The sequence below is a fragment of the Ranitomeya variabilis genome, chromosome 4 (genome assembly GCF_051348905.1).
Source record: "Ranitomeya variabilis isolate aRanVar5 chromosome 4, aRanVar5.hap1, whole genome shotgun sequence".
NCBI lineage: Eukaryota > Metazoa > Chordata > Amphibia > Anura > Dendrobatidae > Ranitomeya > Ranitomeya variabilis.
In genome coordinates this window covers 270490561-270511669 of record NC_135235.1, presented here as the reverse complement: position 1 = coordinate 270511669, position 21109 = coordinate 270490561, and the positions used below count along the sequence as shown (strand labels likewise).

Here is a 21109-nt window from a genome sequence, read left to right as displayed (position 1 = left end):
ACAAATTACATCATTTCTATAGAAGACCTGCGATTCATTACGCGAAGTGATGTCTAACGCCAGGTCTTCCAGGGGGACGTGACACACTCATGACACCTAGCCTCTGCTGCAAGCAAGAAGATCAATATTCTGGAAACAGCAAAAAACAAGGGTCATTCAAAATATTTCTACTTTGTCATATGGGACTATTTGATATGTGATTGTCGAGATTGGGACTAAATTCTTTCACTCATTTCTCATCCATAGAGTATGGACATAGCTAGTGCGGACTGGCAGGCTTTATGCCTGGAGCCAGGGGGACACCACTCGGCTTCGGTCATGATGTCTCGATACCTGGACAGGGCAGCAGAGTTAATATTTGCACCAAGTAAGGAAAAACCTAATTACAATTCCGATCAGAAGTACGTGGCTTTATGGTTCTTTCTATCTAAAGTCCACAGGATAAAAATATATAAATAAGGTGGGAAAACCAAATAAATGGGGGCGGCCGTTTTATTTAGATATAGACGTTTGTGTTGTGGAATACTAATTTATGATCAGAATGAAAGCCAGGCCCAGAAGAGACATGAAAGGCAGAATTTCATTTCCAATCCCAGACTTCTTTGATACAGTAGTGAATATTTATAAAACTGGCACCGTACCCACTGCACCAGCTGCCACCAGATTGCAAAAATGCAAATGTTCAAACGAACCATGTTTTCTGCACACATTGCACACAAACACATCCATATGTTCTCAGAAAAGGGAAAATACGCTGAAAAAAGGGACATTTCCCAACAATAATGCCAGACAATAGGCCAAGTGTGTGCCAACCACAGTTACCCCATAAATCCTCTGCCAAGATGACCCACCATGTGCCTCAGCATCATAATCCCCATACATTGTTGCATTGGCCGGATATAACCCGCATTGATGTCCTATCTAAAGAAGCAAGATGTTTTTGTACTATTTGCTCTATAATTATTGTTACCTTAAAGGGACAATATATCAGAAAATGGCCTATTGCTTTAATCAGGTTTTTGTATTATATGTATTTTTAAAAATATGTTACCCCTTAGACTTCACTTAGAGGTCTCTTATACAGCCACATCATATCTCTTGCTTTGCACTGAGGAGGGGCAACACCCTGAAACACATTTCTGGTTTGGTTTGTATCCTGAGTCATGTGGCAAGGCTCATTAAAAGGTCGATATTGACTTTTAGGATTGTTACTTCCAATAAATGGCACCAGAGATCAAGTTATTTTCTTCTATAAAGAGGCGATTTTCATATTTAATTTCCCAGAGGAGAATTGCATGGCTTTTAAGTCTCCTTACACTGTCATTTTCAGATTCCACAAGGAGAGGGGTTACCACTTAGACTTTAAAAATGTTGACAACTTCTTTTTCTTTATCATGATCTTTATTAACAAAAATATGTAATGTTGCAGTTTTAACACTGGCCATTCTAACTTCCTGTTTCAGGAAACAACACATGTAAGTTAGTAGTAATAATGAATGGCCATCAATGTTAAAGTCCCAGACAACTCTTTTAAAAATACAAATTAGAAATATTATAATTTTCACACTGACCAGGGGCTTTTTTAGATTCTAATTCCTGTTTCCGGAAACAACACATGTATGTTAGTAGTAATAATGACAGGCCATCAATGTCAAAGTCCCAGACAACTCTTTTAAAAATAAAAATTAGAAATCTTGTAAATTTCCCACTGACCGGGGCTTCTTTAGATTCTAACTTCCTGTTTCATGAAACAACACATGTACATTAATAGAAATAATGGCAGGCCATCAATGTTAAAGTCCCAGACAACTCTTTTTAAAATAAAAATTAGAAATCTTTTAAATTTCACAATGACCAGGGGCTTTTTTAGACTCTAACTTCCTGTTTCAGGAAACAACACATGTATGCTAGTAGTAATAATGACAGGCCATCAATGTTAAAGTCCCAGACAACTCTTTTAAAAATAAAAATTTGAAATCTTTTAAATTTCACACTGACCAGGGTTTTTTTAGACTCTAACTTCCTGTTTCAGGAAACAACACATGTATGCTAGTAGTAATAATGACAGGCCATCAATATTAAAGTCCCAGACAATTCTTTTACAAAATAAAAATTAGAAATCTTGTAATTTTCACTCTGACCAGGGGCTTTTTTATATTCTAACTTCAAGTTTCAGGAAACAACCCGTGTATGTTAGTAGTAATAATGACAGGCTATTAGTGTTAATGTCCCAGTCAATCCCTTTAATACAAATTGTGTAGTAACCTGGCTCACGGAGACACCACTCAGTGACACATGGTATGTTTCCAGGACTGGATAGATCAGTTTGCTTTGGAAAGTATGAATATGCCAATGGAGGCTGAGCCTTCATAACCATTTATACAAAGTTGCAGATAAGTAACAATAATAATTTATATCAATAAGAATCAAAATCAGTTTTATTTGTAGCACGAAATATTATACAGAACATAAGAAAGACGCTTGAGTCGATTTACAGAAACGCGGAAGCGCCACACTATGTCTTGGGCTGACAAATGACAGGTGACGTCGCTGACCTCTGTGGAAGGCTTGTGGAGAACTTTGACATGTCTGGAAAGAAAAAGTGGAGATAAGTCTTTAAACCAGAGAATTTTTACTCATAAATTCTAGCATCATTGTCATAGTGATTAAACCTGTTGTGGTGCTGAAAGCTTGTACTTAGCCGATTCCCGGGGGGATCTGAGAGCAACGGCCATGGTGACAGTGTGTTTACAAGGAAAAAACTATGTTCAAAGGTAAGAAAAGCTGGATCTAGTAAGACTCAATCCCATGAGGGATAAAAGGGAAGGAAAACACACATATTATACATATTTTCACAGATTTGGCCTTGGGGATCCATTTACAGGATAGATCTATGCACATGATTATTCCACAAATTACAGAACTTCCTACCCTAGGTTAGAGGACCTGGCATTGTCCATAAAGATGTTTTGGTTTTTTTTTAACTGGTGTAAATGCCGCTGTTCTCCTTAATCCGGCGTTGTTTTTCTTTTGTCCGTGCGCCTCTCCGTTCCTAAGATATGGCCTTCTCTTCCATGTCTGGAAATTAAGTCTTTTTAGCCAAGTGGGCGTGATTGCTCAGCTCTTCTCTGTAGGTTCCTTCTTGAGGGCCACACCCTCTTTGTTAAAAATATTAGATTTATAAGCAGGAAGAGGAGGCCATATCTCATGAATGGAGAAGAGCAGGAACAAAAGAAAAACTGCGCCGGATTCAGGAGAACAGCGGCGTATACATCCTGAGGATGCAGTTACCATTGAAATTGTGACGTCAGGCAGGAGACGTGAAGAAGGGAGGTCGTAAGTCAGGAGGTCCTCATACACATAACTTGTAAAGAATCTCGTATATATAAATCAGGATGACTCCATGAACACAGAATAGTTGAAAAGCATTATTCTAAAGTATATGAGGGTTATTCCCATTTCATATCCATGGCATATCCCCTGTTGATTTTCTAATTCCCATAGAAGTGAATGGATAGACATTGTGTGCATCCATCTTTCGATTCACAGTGGCTGCAAGATGGGTGTTGGGTAGGACCCCTGTTCTAAAGATAGTTGCAGGTCTCATAGGTAGGACCTAAATTTATCTTGCAAAAAAATGAAATATTCAAAGGAGTGGTCCAGGATTAGGGCTCATAGAGCGACTGCAGACTTGTGATCCTCACAGTGCGCACAGTGTATGCTGTCAGGATTCTCCATTGTCGGTGATAGGAGAGGGTGGGAGCTTAACTGCAAGTATGCGATTTCTAGACGTGCAGTCACGTGCCGACTAGACGTGCTCAAGACAAGTGAATTGAGTTAGGCCAGGCACGTCTAGTTGGAATGTGTCCAGAGGTATGCCAATAAGTCTGCAGTCGCTCTGTGAGCCCCAGGCCCGGCCAACCAGTTTAGACACTTTTCTCGTGCATTATAGTAATCTTATAGGGAAGGCGTACCTATAGCGGCATGACATATATAATGCCCGTAATGGCGGTCCACCAGGTAATAAGGAAGAAATATTGACTCCTATTAGATCCACAGAGCATCTGCAGCCACGACTATAGTTCTGGGAATTAATTTACTAAAGTGATTCACTAAATTAATAGACTCGGTTGAGCTACATCTAATAATGAACAGACGTGTGAAATCATAAGCAATCATCAAATGCGACAACTTGATTCATGCATTTCAGTAGTGCACACTTATTTAGCTTCCTTGGGAAACTTTCTCTACCCAGGAGATTTCTTCAAGGCTGGAATCTATACACTGACAAGTAGAACCATGGTGTGATAGTTATAATGGGGCTGGTAGGAGGTGGAGTAAGAGCTCCTTAGGTTACAGAACACATCTCATCTTAAGGAAAGGGTAAAAAAAAAAAAAAATTCAAGCACATAACCATAAGCCTTGTTCTCAGCCAGAGTCACACAACACACACATATACACCCCCTCCCATTGCTGGTCCATAAGGAAGACTCTCCCTCCCTTATAGGATGTGCCATTGAGCTGCACAGCAGCCTCCATCCATCCTTACCAGCAGTGGTACACACACACACAGGCAGGCAGCCACATACTCACTGCTCTGACAGCACAGTCCAGAGAATATACCCACCTGCTGATCCCACCATCAGGGAACATCACTGCAACAAGGTAACAACAACAAAAAACAATGTTGTGCTGTGGATGTGTCTATGCAGCAGTATAGTGAAGGGGCTTACAACCTGCACAATGCAATATTAGTGAATGAATGGTAGTGGTGCTGGCAGACCCTGGATTGTGTGCTACAATTGTAACAAATGATTAATTGCAGTCTTAGATTCTGTGCAATCAGATTGTATTTGGAGGAAGTAACCAAGACTAGAGATTGTTCCATTGTGTGCAAGCAAATATGCAACATATAGCTGAGATACATTGTTTCTGCTCTGTTCTCCCTTCTTCCCTCCTTCTCCATTGTCCCCTCTCTTTGTCTTTTCTTTGCCCATTCACACAGGTGTTTGCACCATGACATTACAGAGATTTGATGATTTAGTTAAAGAGGTTTATCTCTAGTAATCTTCTCATCTATGCTGGTATAGAGAGGGGTGTTTATGCCAGTTCTTTGTGAACCCCCCACCCCACGCCCTCCCTCCTTTATTCCTAGTTAAATCCTAGAAATCCCTTTCTCCTTCTTTCTTCTTGAATATGCTCCAGATTTCTGCAGATGACAATGTAGGGCATAGATATGATGGAGCAAAGTGCTTTGTATTTACCTTGTTTACTAATATTGATCACTTTGTAAACATTATCATTAGTATTAGGGTATTTTTATTGCTACTGTTACATTTGAGTTTCATGCGCTCGGAAGTATTTAGGGCAAAATGGCAGCTAAGAGGTTAAAAAAAAGGAAGTGGTGCACAAGAAATCAACTTGGTGCAATTTACTGTAAATGCACATTACCTTACAATAACCCATTATAAAGCCCATATGTGAGCCTGGATCAGCAGAGTGTAAAGTAGTAAACAAGTAGTGGAAATGCACACTATTACTAACATTGCCACCATTTTTTTTTAAACACATCTTTTGTCTGGTAGGCTACAATGACTATATAAGAGATAATATGTAGCAAGGAGGGATCACTGTAGCTGGATTTCTTCTTTTTTTTTTTAAAAGGACCATTGGCTATGGAATGAGATCACATCAGCGCAGATAGTGAAGAATTCTGCACATGGGTGTAAACATTCACACGCCAGCTTCTCCTCCACGTCCAATGCATAGAGAATACCCTACAGACAAGGACAGATTGATGATAATAACACATGCTTTTTTCACAGAACTATTTCCTCCCCATTCGTATACATTATGAGAATATTTTCATGAATGCTTTTTTTCTCTTCCTGTTGGCTGGGGATTTATCAGACTGCCAATTTAGCTTACAAATACTGAGGTAAAAATACTGACCAAATAACGTGTGAACGCGGTCTAATACAGGAGGAGATGACACACAGATATATACTATATACGGGGGAGATGACACACAGATATATACTAAATACAGGAGGAGATGACACACAGGTATATACTATATACAGGAGGAGATGACACACACATATATACTATATACAGGGGAGATGACACACATGTATATACTATATACAGGAGGAGATGACATACAGGTATATACTATATACAGGAGGAGATTACATACAGGTACATACTATATACAGGGGAGATGACACACAGGTATATACTATATACAGGGGAGATGACACACAGGTATATACTATATACAGGAGGAGATGACATACAGGTATAAACTATATACAGGAGGAGATTACACACACACACATATATACTATTTACAGGGGAGATGACACACTGGTATATACTATATACAGGGGAGATGACATACAGGTACATACTATATACAGGGGAGATGACACACAGGTATATACTATATACAGGAGATGACATACAGGTATATGCTATATACAGGAGGAGATGACACACACACATATATACTATATACAGGGGAGATGACACAGGTATATACTATATACAGGAGGAGATGACACACTGGTATATACTATATACAGGGTAGATGACACACAGGTACATACTATATACAGGAGAGATGACACACAGGTATATACTATATACAGGGGAGATGACACACAGGTATATACTACGTATATACAAGGGAGATGACACACAGGTATATACTATATACAGGAGGAGATGACACAGGTATACTATATACAGGGGAGATGACACAGACATATATACTATATACAGGGGAGATGACACACAGGTATATACTATATACAGGAGGAGATCACACACTGGTATATACTATGTACAGGGGAGATGACATACAGGTACATACTATATACAGGAGGAGATGACACACACATATATACTATATACAGGGGAGATGACACAGGTATATACTATATACAGGAGGAGATGACACACTGGTATATACTATATACAGGAGGAAATGACATACAGGTATATACTATATACAGGAGGAGATGACATACACATATATACTATATACAGGGAAGATGACACACAGGTATATACTATATACAGGAGGAGATGACATACAGGTATATACTATATACAGGAGATGACATACAGGTATATACTATATACAGGAGGAGATGATACTCACTGGTATATACTATATACAGGGGAGATGACATACAGGTACATACTATATACAGGGGAGATGACACACAGGTATATACTATATACAGGGGAGATGACACACAGGTATATACTATATACAGGGGATATGACACACAGGTATATACTATATACAGGAGGAGATGACACACAGGTATATGCTATATACAGGAGGAGATGACATGAGGTACATACTATATACAGGAGGAGATGACATACAGGTACATACTATATACAGGGGAGATGACACACAGATATATACTATATACAGGAGGAGATGACACACAGGTATATACTATATACAGGAGGAGATGACACACAGGTATATACTATATACAGGGGAGATGACACACGTATATACTATATACAGGAGGAGATGACACACAGATATATACTATATACAGGAGCAGATGACACACAGGCATATACTATATACAGGAGGAGATGACACACAGGTATATACTATATACAGGAGGAGATGACATACAGGTACATACTATATACAGGAGGAGATGACACACAGGTATATACTATATACAGGAGGAGATGACACACGGGTATATACTATATACAGGAGATGACATACAGGTACATACTATATACAGGAGGAGTTGACACACAGGTATATACTATATACAGGAGCAGATGACACACAGGTATATACTATATACAGGAGGAGATGACTTACAGGTATATACTATATACAGGAGGAGATGACACACATATATACTATATACAGGAGGAGGTGACATAGAGGTATATACTATACACAGGAGATGACATACAGGTATATACTATATATAGGAGATGACATACAGGTATATAGTATATACAGAAGAGATGACATACAGGTATAGTATATACTATATACAGGAGGAGATGACACATAGGTATATACAATATACAGGAGATGACATACAACAGGTATATATTATTTACAGGGGAGATGACGTACAGGTATATACTATATACAGGAGATGACATACAGGTGTATACTATATATAAGGGAGATGACAAACATGTATATACTGAGGGGAAAATGAGAGGTGTGAGGTGAAAATGAGGGGTGTGAGGTAAAAATGAAAAGGTGTGAGTGCCAAATGAGAGGAGTGAGGGAAAATAGTGGGGTGATCGGAAAATGACAGACGTGAGGGCGAATTGACAAGTGTTAGGGGGGAATGAGAGGTGTGAGGGGGAAAATAAGAGGACTGAGGGGGAAAATGAGAGGTGTAAGGGAGAAAGTGAGAGATGTGAAGGGGAAAATGAGAGCCGTGATGGGAAAATAAGAGAAGTGAGGTGCTATAACTAACCACAGATATTTACTATGCCCAGGCAACGCTGGGCTCTTCAGCTAGTAGATATATATAGGATGTGGTCAATGGACATATATAATACTGAGTATAGACATTAGATAGTGATACCAGGATTGGTCAAAAATCGGATATTTATCAATCCAGCATGATGTATTCTATTAGGAGGAAGTAGGACCAAAATCAGGGGCAGACAGGGGCGTAACTACAAATAGGTGCAGAGGTCGCAATCGCACAAGGGCCCTGGAGCCTAAGGGGCCCCACTAGCCTCTTTGACCTTTTATGAAAAGACCAATAGTAATAAAGACTTGCAATAATTGGGGGCTCCTTTGGAACATTTCCATTGGGGCCCATGAACTTCAAGTTATGCCACTGGGGGGCGGACATGCCATTGGTGCAACCTCTGCAGCTGCACAGGGGTCCAAGAGGTAAGGGGGCAACTTCCACCTCCAGGTAAGGGGCAACTACCACGTCCAAAACAGGTGCATTATGATGAGCTATTGGACTGGAAGGGGCACATATATTGTTAAGGAGACGTTGGGGGACAGTTGCCGTACATGAGATTATCAGCAATGCCGACAACATTTCTGTGTTCTGCATAGTCAGACATTTTTATCATATCTTCTATTTGCTAGATAAAATGTAGGAAACATTCTTGTTGTAGCAGATTGGAAATCAGTGGTCAATTTTGAAAGTAAGTTCACCGATTCTTTATCTGCCTTGAACAAAGTAGATAGATGGAGTAATCATAACTGCCTAATGTGTCGTACCCCTGCATGCCTCTGATATTGCTCTGACGAACTGAGGCATGGACGGTACAAGACCTCTGGAGGTGTCCGGTGGTATATGGCACAAGATATCAGCAGGAGATCCCTTAAGTCCTGGGCGTTCCTCTGTGAGACAACCATGGATCAGACTTGTTTTTCCCGCACATCCCACGGATGATCGATCAGATTAAGATACAGGGATCTCCAGTTGGAGACAAGTAATCCGCGTTATCTCAATGTCCTTCATGAACTGTTTTTGTAGCGTGGCAGGGACATTATCCTGCTTAAAGAGGTACTGCTGTTGGGGGGTACTCGGTATGTTCAATGTTAGGTAGGTGGTACATGTGAAATCCACACGAATGTCAGGGCACAATGTTTCCAGCAGTACATTGCCTGAATCATTACACTGCCTCCGCCGGCTTGTCTTCTTCCCATAGCGCATCCTTGTGCCATCTCTTTTATAGGTCATCGATGCACACGCAGTCGGCCCTCCATATGGTGGCATAGATAATAAGATTCAGCAAACCAGGCCACCTTCTTCCATTTCCCCACAGTCAAGTTCTGATGCTCATTAGAGGTATTCATTAGTGGACAGGGGGCTAAGGTTCCCCAAACACCGCATACTGCCATGCTCTTTGTGTTCCCCACCTTTTCATCATGGGAAGCAGTGATTATGCTACAGAAGCTCATCTGTGGCATTGGCCCAGATGGGTTAGCCATTGCCCCATGTGCATGAACAAGATTTGGGCAACCACAGTCCAGTTATCACTTCACTTTTGGTGGGTACCATTGACAGCCATGAGGGCAGTTTCTCTTTCCATGTCGGGCAGTGTGTGCCCACCCAATAAGTCTAAAAAATTAGACTGGAACCTTCTTCCAGGTTTGGCAGTGCGTGCTCTGCCCACCCAGTTTGACAGACATAGCGAGCAACTTCTATGATGGTCCTGCCAAATATCAGGACAGGTCACTTGTCCAACCAGCAGGCAGTGTGATGGAACAATAGGAGCACTTGTCACCAGATATTGTATTCATTAGCAGGGATTTGCTGCCTTATTGTGGATTGACCACCAATATTGGACTTGGCTCATCCCTCTTTATTTTGCCTTTTAAACCTTTTGTTGTCCTTCTGGAATTGACCTATGGAATTACCTGATAACTAGTGATGAGTGAGTATACTCGTTGCTCTGGTTTTCCCGAGCATGCTCGGGTGACCTCCGAATATTTGTGAGTGCTCGGAGATTTAGTTTTTGTTGACGCAGCTGCATGATTTGCGGCTACTAGACAGCTTGATTACATGTGGGGATTCCCTAGCAACCAGGCAACCCCCACATGTACTCAAGCTGGCTAGTAGCTGTAAATCATTCAGCTGCCACGATGAAAACTAAATCTCCGAGCAGTCACAAATACTCGGAGACCACCCGAGCGTGCTCGGGAAAACCAGAGCAACGAGTATACTCGCTCATCACTACTGATAACACTTTTTTTCCTAAAGTCACTCCCTGACGTCCTGGACTTGAACCGGACTATTTGATATTTGGTTCTAACTATTAAATTGAACCGTTCTCTTTGGTTTTAATCCATCTACATGTTATTTCCACAACTCACTCCACAGTCTGTCCTTGGATGTCCATTTGATTTGATGGATATCCTAAAAAATCTATTTACCCCTCGGTCTTGCTGGTCATCCAGCATCTTCGTCGCCCATCACACAACATCCTCTTTGACCTTCTTCACTCTATTCTGGGTCTTCTGAAGTCACTGTAGACTTCTAATTTCAATGATGTCACGACATTATGATGTGCGTCACCCAAGGCTTAGTCAGAGCCTCAGGCGATGCACGTACCAATGTCATAATGCTAGAAAATATGCAAGACGTCACAACGTGTGCCATGACATCAGAGGTCTTCTCGGTGCCTGAAGCCCTGGTGCAGATTGAGAAAGGCTGAAAAGGATGTCTTGTGATGGTGGAAGAAAAGACGAATCTGCTCGGAGGATGAAACAACAGACGTCGGCAGTGGAACACATGAGTGTTACGTCTGTCAGAGGCAGCAAGCTCAAGATGGTTACCTTGGACAGACTTGGTGCAAGTCACTCCATTTGCTAGATTTCGGATGAACTCTGGCCTTCTCCCTTTAATCCTCTGACAGGGATCTGGACTTAAAACAGGATCCACTGGATTGCTTACACGGAAGATCTGCTATCCAGAGGCAAGAGAATAGTTGGGTAGCTGAGTCAGAACCGGGATGTCTGTGTAGGGGCAAAATCACAAAGAATGAGAATACGGTAATCAATAAGCAAGGCTAGGTCAAAAATCAAGACTGTCCACTGGGAAAAAGCAAAGCTAGTTACACAGGAGCAATGCAAAATATAACTGGCAGTGGACAGCAGGATTTCCGGAGCTTAAATAGCTTGCATCACCACCCAAACCACACAGCAGTTAACGCTATATCTCTCAGTATGGATGGGACTGAAAGTCCCAGGGAGCAAACAACCAGAACTTCTGCCCCAGTCACCTGCAACGAAAGCGCAGCGCTGCCTAGCGACAGAAGCAGGGGCAGAAAGTGCAGGCACTGACACAGGTGTCACAATTATAGGCTAGGTGAGTGTACATTGTTTTAAGCCTTTCATTAGTCCTTTACAAAAGCCGGTTGTCCACCATTTTGCTGAATTTGTATGAAGTGAATTGCAAAAAATGGATTCAGAAGATTCTAATTTTTTATTACATTTTTTTTTATTTGCTCATCTCTAGACGATCTTGTGTTTATAGTGGAATTTCAAGCGAAAACATCTTAACAAATAGACAGGTGTCTAACAGATGGAGGAGAGTGGGCATGTTGTTATGGGGTTTGTATTTATTATTATATTTATTTGTATTTATTTTACTCACTGATATAGTGCCATTAATTCCACAACGCTTTACAGCTTTTCTATGTATTTATTTTGATATAGACACATGCTGGCGATAACTGTACCACTGGGTCACAGGCGGTATACCCTGGCAGGCAGTAGGCTTATAGGTTACATATCCAGAATATAGACCATACGCTGTGCCTTCAGGATTAGAAAAGAGATGTGTTTTATCTCGGATAAGAGGGGTGTGCCTGAAGACTGTATTAGAAGACAGCGCATCTTATCTTCCCCCTCCTTTTGGGAACTTTCAGTGTTTTTTTGATAGCAGATGTTTGCTCCATCCTCCACCCACCACCTCCATTCCAGTTCTCTTTGTATCTACCCCACCCCCTCTTCGTCTTTTTATTGTTTCGTTTTAGACTATTGATGATTATCCTTCACCTTTTACAAGAAGCCATGTTATTCAGATATGCCATAGGAAATAACATCGTGTACTCCCCTATGTGTGACACCTCCAGTCGATATATGAATTATGACTATGAGATATTTAGGCAGCGCTTTTGGGGGGTTGTCCAGTTTGGACAGCTTTCCTAACACATAACTGGTATTTTGATGATGAGCTGTCTTCATTTTCCTGCAAAGCTGAAATCAATTGACCATCCTTGCAACCAAAGTCCTCGCTCTTTACAGAGGCAGACTTCTCTCTGACATTCATATGGCCCTAAGGGGGTTGTCCAGGACTTAGCTATTGATGTCCTATTTTTGGGATAGGTGATCAATATCAGATTGGTGGGAGCGCGGCACTTGGCCCCCCAGCAGTCAGCTGTTTGCTGGTCTTGTAGCGTCTGGATGTAAAGTGCATATGGATCTGGGACACCCCCCAACTCCTACTGTCCCGTTGTAGTGGAGGTGATCTCAGATACGTGGTAGAAAACGGCCACTACATACTGTATAGTACATTGCTTGTGCAGCGCCCCAGAGTCCTGGTCGTTGCAGTACTGTGGCTCCGCCACTATGGGGAGCTATGGTGCGTCCGATGGCACTGAAGGAGTTCATCTGATCAGGTATCACAGACACCAATACATTTCACAGCCGGGCCTCCGGGGGGAGCTAAGGGTGCTATTCATTAGGCCACTCCCCACCATAGTGGGTAAACTGGGGGTCAGGCAGGAAGTTAGATCAGAAAGCTGACTGGATTGGAACCAGGCAACACCTTGTGGCAGAGGGTGTTGCAGGGGAAGATACAGTAGGGTCTCTGTCAGGGGTGGGATCCTGACAGAGGCTTGGCAACGAGAACGAACGTAACGGGACCGTGCCTGCTCTGGGTAGCGGCGGTGCCCAAGAAAGGATTAGAAGAGAGATAGATTGTGCTGAGTGAGAAACGGGATCACGCAAAGGAGAAATACCAGTAGGAGTCGTGCTGTAAGACCGAAGCAACATCCTACTGAGGCGCACTACCGGTGGCCGGAACGCCGAGGGAGTAGAACAACATTCAGCTTCAAGCAATACTCCAAACAGCGGCAGGACAGTCAGTCTCAGGCGGGCTGTCTAACTCAAATCACCTATGAAGTCTTGGGAGGCAATTGTGGGAGAGGGGCGTCTCTAGGGTCCCGGAAGAACTCCAGGCCTACCCGTCAAACGGGTGCCGTTCCTACCCGAACCTCAGGGAGGGACGGAGGATTAGCAGAACATCATCTAGTCGAGTTGTGAGGGAACATCAGAAACAGACACAACAGTTGTGGGGTACTTTCCGTAAGCACAGCAGGGAAGGACTACAACACATAGCGCTAGGGGGAAGGCACAGATTTCCTCCTGTGAAGAGAACTCTGGAAGTGTCATTGGACCGGCCGGACTTGCGCAGCCTGGTGAGCCGTATTCTGGATTGAGGACCCAGAGATCTTCAGTAAAGAGGTAAAGAGACTGCAACCTGGTGTCCTCATTATTTATCGCGACCTGCACCCCACAACTGCACCGTTACAACACCACTTATTGCACCGGACGTCCCCCACTGACAGACAGGGCCACGGACCGGGTCTAGCCACCGTGACAACCCCAGGACTGAGATCCCAGAGGCCCGGCTCCGGGTACCCCTCGGCCCTGCGGCGGTGTGGGGGCGCTCCAACTTGGCGTCACGAACAGGATCTACTTAAGCCTGAAGAATCAGGTCATGTGTGCCTTGGAACTGTGATTTGTTGTGCTTGGACTGTACTTTATTGCAAAGACTGTGCTGCGCCATTTACCGCCAAAAGTTCCCGCCAAAAACCGCCGCCATTGCTACGCCAGAGAAGCAGGAGGGCGTGCCATGGGAGGGGACTACCAAAGTGGCGCCAGAAGCGGTGATCGCTCCCTGCGCCTCTTGTTGCAAAGCGATGACCTGCCTCAAAGCAGAGAACCGCCCCCTGACTTGCGATGGCGGGAACGAGGTGAAGGAGGAGCTCGACCTTGGAGAAATGGCAGAGTCAGATGCATGCATTGCCGCCGAATGCCGGACAGCGACGATGAACAGCAGGTGCCCGAACAACGGCGAGGTGATCCCGGTTTGTCCTCACCCATCAGAAGAGGACTCGCGTCCACCGCCGGTGAGGGACCTGGACTCCTTGGAGACACCAGTGGAGGAGCCGAGCCTGCCTATCCTAGTCACGGAATCATGGAGGGCGGAGTTACGTCAAGAGATGACTCCGGAGGAGCCGCGGTCCGGGCTGCAGCCGATTCCAGTGTCCTTGTCAACGGACCGGAGCGACATCGGTGGAATCACATCAGGCGCAGGTATGGACGACATCCCTACTCCCCTGGCCGATTCTGCTCTCCCGACCGATCCGGCTCCCCTGATCGATCCCACTCCCGTGACCGCTCCCCACCCCGGCAATGATCGTTCCTTCTTGGTGGAGCGGGTTATCCTCACCTCCAACGCGATGGGGAAGCTAGTGCCTCCGCTACCAACCAAGATGGGAGAACCCATAGGTGTGGGCCTAGACGGGGTGATCCTTCGGTGGGACACCCCCTGGACAGGGCCGGATGGGACCCGGGAGGATGGCCTCACCCTTGCGGTACTTACCTGGGAGCAGTATAAGCAATGTCTGATCCAACACTGGAAAGATCGGGACGAGACCGAACCACCTGACACGCAACGTAAGAAGTCTGCTCCCGGCAGGAAAGACGTGGTAAAGCGGGGAACTGTACTGGCCTACCACCCGAAGAGGGGATGGGGCTCCATACAGGAACCGGGGCTACCAACTGATGTCTTTGTCACTGGCTATAATGTGAAGACCCCCTGCTGCAGTCGAAATGGTGACCCGTTACAAAGAGGGGATCAGGTGACTTACACCCGCCATCGGAGTGCACAAGGATGGTGTGCCCGGAACGTTCGACGGTGTGAGCCTGAGAGAGCGCCCCCTGTTGTCCCGATCATGACTGATCCCGATTTGCCGGACCTCGTTCCCATCACCACGGTACGTCTTGTAGCGGCTACCGAACTCGCAAGCAGGATTAGCCTTCAAATCCAGGCACCGGCTGATCTGATGGCATCTGAGAGACCAACTACCAGTACGGGTGCCACGTTGGCTGGGGGACAAAGACCGCCCCCAGACTTAGAAGAATAAACCTCGATACCATGAATCTGTAAATAGTTACTGTTTTCCTGTGTTCTGCTAAACCCGTCCAGGGTAAACTTTTAAAGGGATCCTTTTGTTGACCCGGGATCCCTAGTGTTTTGTTTTGTTTGTCTTTCCAAAGTTTTTGCACAAGTCTTAAAAACTGCCGCAATCATGAACAGTGCATGATACAAACTTCTTGTACATAGTTTGCACCTTATTAAAGGCGCTCCCTACTGGTTTTACTTAAAGAAGGACTCTTTGCGAAGATACCGCACTGGAACCTTTGCTGAGTATGGACTGGTAGCTTGAGAAAATACGCTACCTCACAGAGACTTGGTCCTCTCTTAAAGGGGATGTTCATTCGCCGCATTTCGATAGAAATATTGCTTAAGACAAGTAGCAATAATGTTGATGAGAGAAAAGTGATGATAATGTTGTACGAGAAAGTTATATGTGTTTAATTAGTTAAATGTGAAGAAATACTGATGATGTGCTCTGAGAAGTAAAAATGTGAAAGGTAGAAGAAGGATGCAGTGGACCCGTAGGGATAGACGTGGAGTCCAGCATGCATGATAGAAAGAAAGATAATGAGAAGGCTTAATGTTCAGAAGAAAATGCTTGATAATGTTGATAGATAGTTAGGATAGAAGGTAAACCCTGAGTCCTCATAGGAGTCATGTAGAGATGGCTCAGTGCTCTTAAACTGAAAGTAATGTTATGTTCTATACTGTGTATAGTAGTTGAAAAGGCAGTAGGCCCTGGCTGAACGGGGCGGTCCTGTAACAGAAAGGAGAGGCAGTAGGTCTGGTGCCGATAGGACAGGCGGTCCTGCAGATTGAAAGAAGGAGAATGAAAAAAGTTAATTTACCTTATAATGTGATTATAGGAAGGTCTTTGGTGGATACAGAGTGTATGTCCTTAAAGGCAATGTTAAAGTATTGTTCAGCAATTTTTGCACTTAGTAGAATACCCGGTTGGGTAACAGGAGTTATTTATAGCCTGTAATTTATAATGTTTAATGTTTAACCATGTTTTGTAACGTTCAAGTATTCTCACCTCCCATAAAGGGAAGCTTGTTCAAGTATACGTATTGTTATTTGCACTCAACAAAAATTGTATGTCTTTTTGCTAAACTTGTATTGTTGTTTTCTTCTCAGTCCCGGAGTACTGTGTTTAACCAGGGGGGAGTGCAGCGCCCCAGAGTCCTGGTCGTTGCAGTACTGTGGCTCCGCCACTATGGGGAGCTATGGTGCGTCCGATGGCACTGAAGGAGTTCATCTGATCAGGTATCACAGACACCAATACATTTCACAGCCGGGCCTCCGGGGGGAGCTAAGGGTGCTATTCATTAGGCCACTCCCCACCATAGTGGGTAAACTGGGGGTCAGGCAGGAAGTTAGATCAGAAAGCTGACTGGGTTGGAACCAGGCAACACCTTGTGGCAGAGGGTGTTGCAGGGGAAGATACAGTAGGGTCTCTGTCAGGGGTGGGATCCTGACAGAGGCTTGGCAACGAGAACGAACGTAACGGGACCGTGCCTGCTCTGGGTAGCGGCGGTGCCCAAGAAAGGATTAGAAGAGAGATAGATTGTGCTGAGTGAGAAACGGGATCACGCAAAGGAGAAATACCAGTAGGAGTCGTGCTGTAAGACCGAAGCAACATCCTACTGAGGCGCACTACCGGTGGCCGGAACGCCGAGGGAGTAGAACAACATTCAGCTTCAAGCAATACTCCAAACAGCGGCAGGACAGTCAGTCTCAGGCGGGCTGTCTAACTCAAATCACCTATGAAGTCTTGGGAGGCAATTGTGGGAGAGGGGCGTCTCTAGGGTCCCGGAAGAACTCCAGGCCTACCCGTCAAACGGGTGCCGTTCCTACCCGAACCTCAGGGAGGGACGGAGGATTAGCAGAACATCATCTAGTCGAGTTGTGAGGGAACATCAGAAACAGACACAACAGTTGTGGGGTACTTTCCGTAAGCACAGCAGGGAAGGACTACAACACATAGCGCTAGGGGGAAGGCACAGATTTCCTCCTGTGAAGAGAACTCTGGAAGTGTCATTGGACCGGCCGGACTTGCGCAGCCTGGTGAGCCGTATTCTGGATTGAGGACCCAGAGATCTTCAGTAAAGAGGTAAAGAGACTGCAACCTGGTGTCCTCATTATTTATCGCGACCTGCACCCCACAACTGCACCGTTACAACACCACTTATTGCACCGGACGTCCCCCACTGACAGACAGGGCCACGGACCGGGTCTAGCCACCGTGACAACCCCAGGACTGAGATCCCAGAGGCCCGGCTCCGGGTACCCCTCGGCCCTGCGGCGGTGTGGGGGCGCTCCACTTGCATCTGTTTGTCACGCTAACTTATGCATATAAATGTTTCAGGAACGTAAAACTCTACATGAGATAAAGATTTCCTTGAGATTTTACCTCTAAAACCCTTTTTAAGGACCTCCAGCCAACTTCTCCTTATCCTGAGGCTGCCAACGACGGAAATCAATAATTGAAGTGGACAGAAATTGCAGATAAAATAGATTTTAGGATTGTTTTACTTTTAAGGTTAGTTAAACATATCGGTTTTGGTGGTATTTTATGGGTATGGAAGTCACTCAGCTCATCCACACCTGATGATGTCAGAGAAAAAAAGGATTGGGCATGTTTAGTTTCGTCACGTTCAATCCTTTGTTTTAGGGGGAAAAAAAGCCACCAGAAGAATATCGTGTTTGAATCACATGTGTGTACGGGGGTTGCGGGTGATTGTTTTTTTGAACGGCCTTTGGCTTGATCTCGAGCCATAGCGACTTGATGGATGAACGATCTTTAGGAAGGAAATAAAGAACGTCACTACACCAATATTGTTCTGGATACACTGGAAAGTTGATTAATGGGTGCCAATTCCTGCTGGTGAAGCTCAGCTATTGTAGAATGGAAGAAGATTAAAGGATTTTCTGGAAATTCCATCCATAAAATTAATCTTTTTATTAGAAATTAATTTAAAAACAGGAGGATTAATCATGAGGATATGGATCCTCCTTTTTTAAATGAATTTCTAATAAAAACATACATTTTTGGAAGTGCCGGAAAATAGTTTTTTCTTCTTTGATCTATAGGAACATTGATGTTGTCCAAGCCTAGATAGGTCCACCAGGGTCTTCTCCACCCTCTATCCAACCATCGGGTTGCTGGTCTTCCTCTTCGCCTTGTTCCTTCTATTCTTCCAACCATGATGTCCTTCTCCAGTGATTGCTCCCTTCATATGATGTGTACAAAGTAGACAAGTCGTAGTTTGGTGATCCTTGCTTCCAGTGACATGTCTGGTTTGATTTGATCCTAAATTGATTTGTTTCTTCTTTTTGACGACCATGGTATTGATAACCTCCTCCTCCAGCACCACATTTCGAAGGATTAGAATCTCGTCAATTAGGAGGGTGATGGAAAGGAATAATTTTTGTCTGAATGAGCATTTAGATGACAGCAATCAAAGGATATGGCTTCCTTAAGTTTTCTAACATTGTAATAATCCATGTTTCAGTTGGAGAACATAAAGACAACGCCTTGCATGGGTTGTGTGGTTTAGAAAACCCATTTTCAAATATATATCAAAGTTAATTCCTAAGTTTAGGCCCCTTGCCTACAACCTTACTCAGATACTACTATGAATGAATTGCTCTGAAGGAATGGCACCCCCATGTATTACATAGAACAGTCATAGATGTCTATGAAAATTTTATAATTCTTCTTTCCTCCTCTCGTGACGCTGTAGTACAATTAAAGACTTGCCGCTGGGTTCCCAAAAAATAACAGCCAATGACCAGATGTCTCAGTAGCATTCTGATAATGTTTATTGTAAGTGGAGGAGCAAAAATCCTGCAAAAATGGATAATCAAAAGTAGACAACTTTTTAAAGAAATGTCTAGTGAGGTAGCAAGTGCGTGTGTATGAGATGAGGGTGGAGGATAGGAGGACAATGGGTCGTTATCTTGGGTGCCAAATTTTTTGGAGGTGCACATTTTGAACACTTTTCCAACCTTAAGCTTAGGGCTGGGGGTGGGGGATAGATTTAGATTGAGGTCTAGGGTGAAGGCTAGAGTTCGGGAAAGGGATAGGGATAGGGTTAGAGATGGGGCTAAAAAATTAAAAGCAAAAAACCTGAAAATGTATAACTGTTCATTTTCAACATATTATGTTGGTTCTTAGTAAAAAAAAAAAAAAAAAAATGACAACAGTTTCAAAGGGCAAATTGTAATTACACCAATATTTTCTTTAACTACAATATGTATACTCAGGAGATAAGAGGTTGAATAATGGACTAGTGGAAAAAACACTAATGGTCCATGGGATAAGGGGTACAATATATCTGCCTTGAACTTGGCGTTGGCAATCCATGCTAAGCCGCTGGATATACCTATATTTCTCCACACAACTGGGTCCTTAAGCATGGTCTACACGAAGATATTCCTACCATGGGGACCAAATTTATCAAACTGAATGTCGCCTTTAATATCATGCAGAAGAAGAAAATTGTATTAGTGTCACTGGCACTTTGTGGTTACAGAGCATATCTCCAGGGCCTCGGAAATTACACAGACCCATTTTGTTCCAAGTTACAGGGAGATATCTGATATACTGTATGGTAGCAGTAAAAGCAAAAAAATCACATCAGCTCAGCTTTATTACTCAAGGCTAAATTAACTAGATCACCCCAGTCATACTGGCATGCCCCGTGCAGTCTCTGAAGCTGGTGTGCTATTTCTAGAGCCATCAAATGGTCACAGTAGGTCAGACCGATCAATAATGTTGCAGAGACGCTATGTAAAAACTGCCAGTAAGTGATGTCAGTGACATGCACACAGCTTAAAACAAACATCTCTAATACCAAAGACTGATATAAGCCACCACATCTCACCAGTATATGTGCCCCAGCCATGGAGGATGCTGTCCTTGTGGATTAAGGATAATCAGTCAAGTGTTCAAATGTTCCCATTTGTTGCCCCATGTAAACAATCAGCCAACAAACAAGCAAAAAGCTCTTTTATCGACTGATCATTATGATCATTTTGTGTAAAGGGATGTGCAGCCAAGAGAGGAAAAAACAATCGAACAAACTATCAATTGCACAAATCCCCTTCCAATCGTTGCTAGGTGAAAATTATCTATAACGAGCAATGATCAATTATAAGATGATGTGACGTAAAGGATGATAATCCTCAACACTGTGCGGTTGTTGTGTATGAGGACTGCCATCTACTGCTATCTACTGTCCAAACGGGACCCTGCGGAACCGACTGGAAAAGGGAGAGTTTCAGGAGGGCTGAGTTTGGATGGAGCACCGGGTCAGGTGACTTTAATGATGCAGTTCCCTGGTATAAAAGGCCAGTGCACCAAAACGGGAGTGCCAAGAGAA

General features: G+C 43.6%; 1 protein-coding gene and 1 long non-coding RNA gene across 3 annotated transcripts in view; one reads left to right on the top strand and one right to left on the bottom strand.

Moving 5' to 3' along the window:
• FXYD6 (FXYD domain containing ion transport regulator 6) overlaps positions 1 to 21109 on the top strand; it is a 102128-nt gene that overhangs the window by 41554 nt on the left and 39465 nt on the right. Inside the window, exon 1 of one of the 2 annotated variants that reach the window (XM_077249918.1) lies at positions 4361 to 4665. The exons of the other annotated variant lie outside the window; for it this stretch is intronic. The gene's annotated coding sequence lies outside the window, so the exon portion shown is untranslated. Of the gene's footprint in view, positions 1 to 4360; positions 4666 to 21109 lie in introns of those variants that run through there. 2 annotated transcript variants of the gene reach the window in all.
• The window catches only part of LOC143764396 (uncharacterized), a 36398-nt gene continuing 17709 nt past the window's right edge, over positions 2421 to 21109 (bottom strand). Inside the window, exon 2 of the long non-coding RNA XR_013213181.1 lies at positions 2421 to 2589. This is a non-coding gene — a long non-coding RNA (uncharacterized LOC143764396). The remainder of the gene's footprint in view (positions 2590 to 21109) is intronic.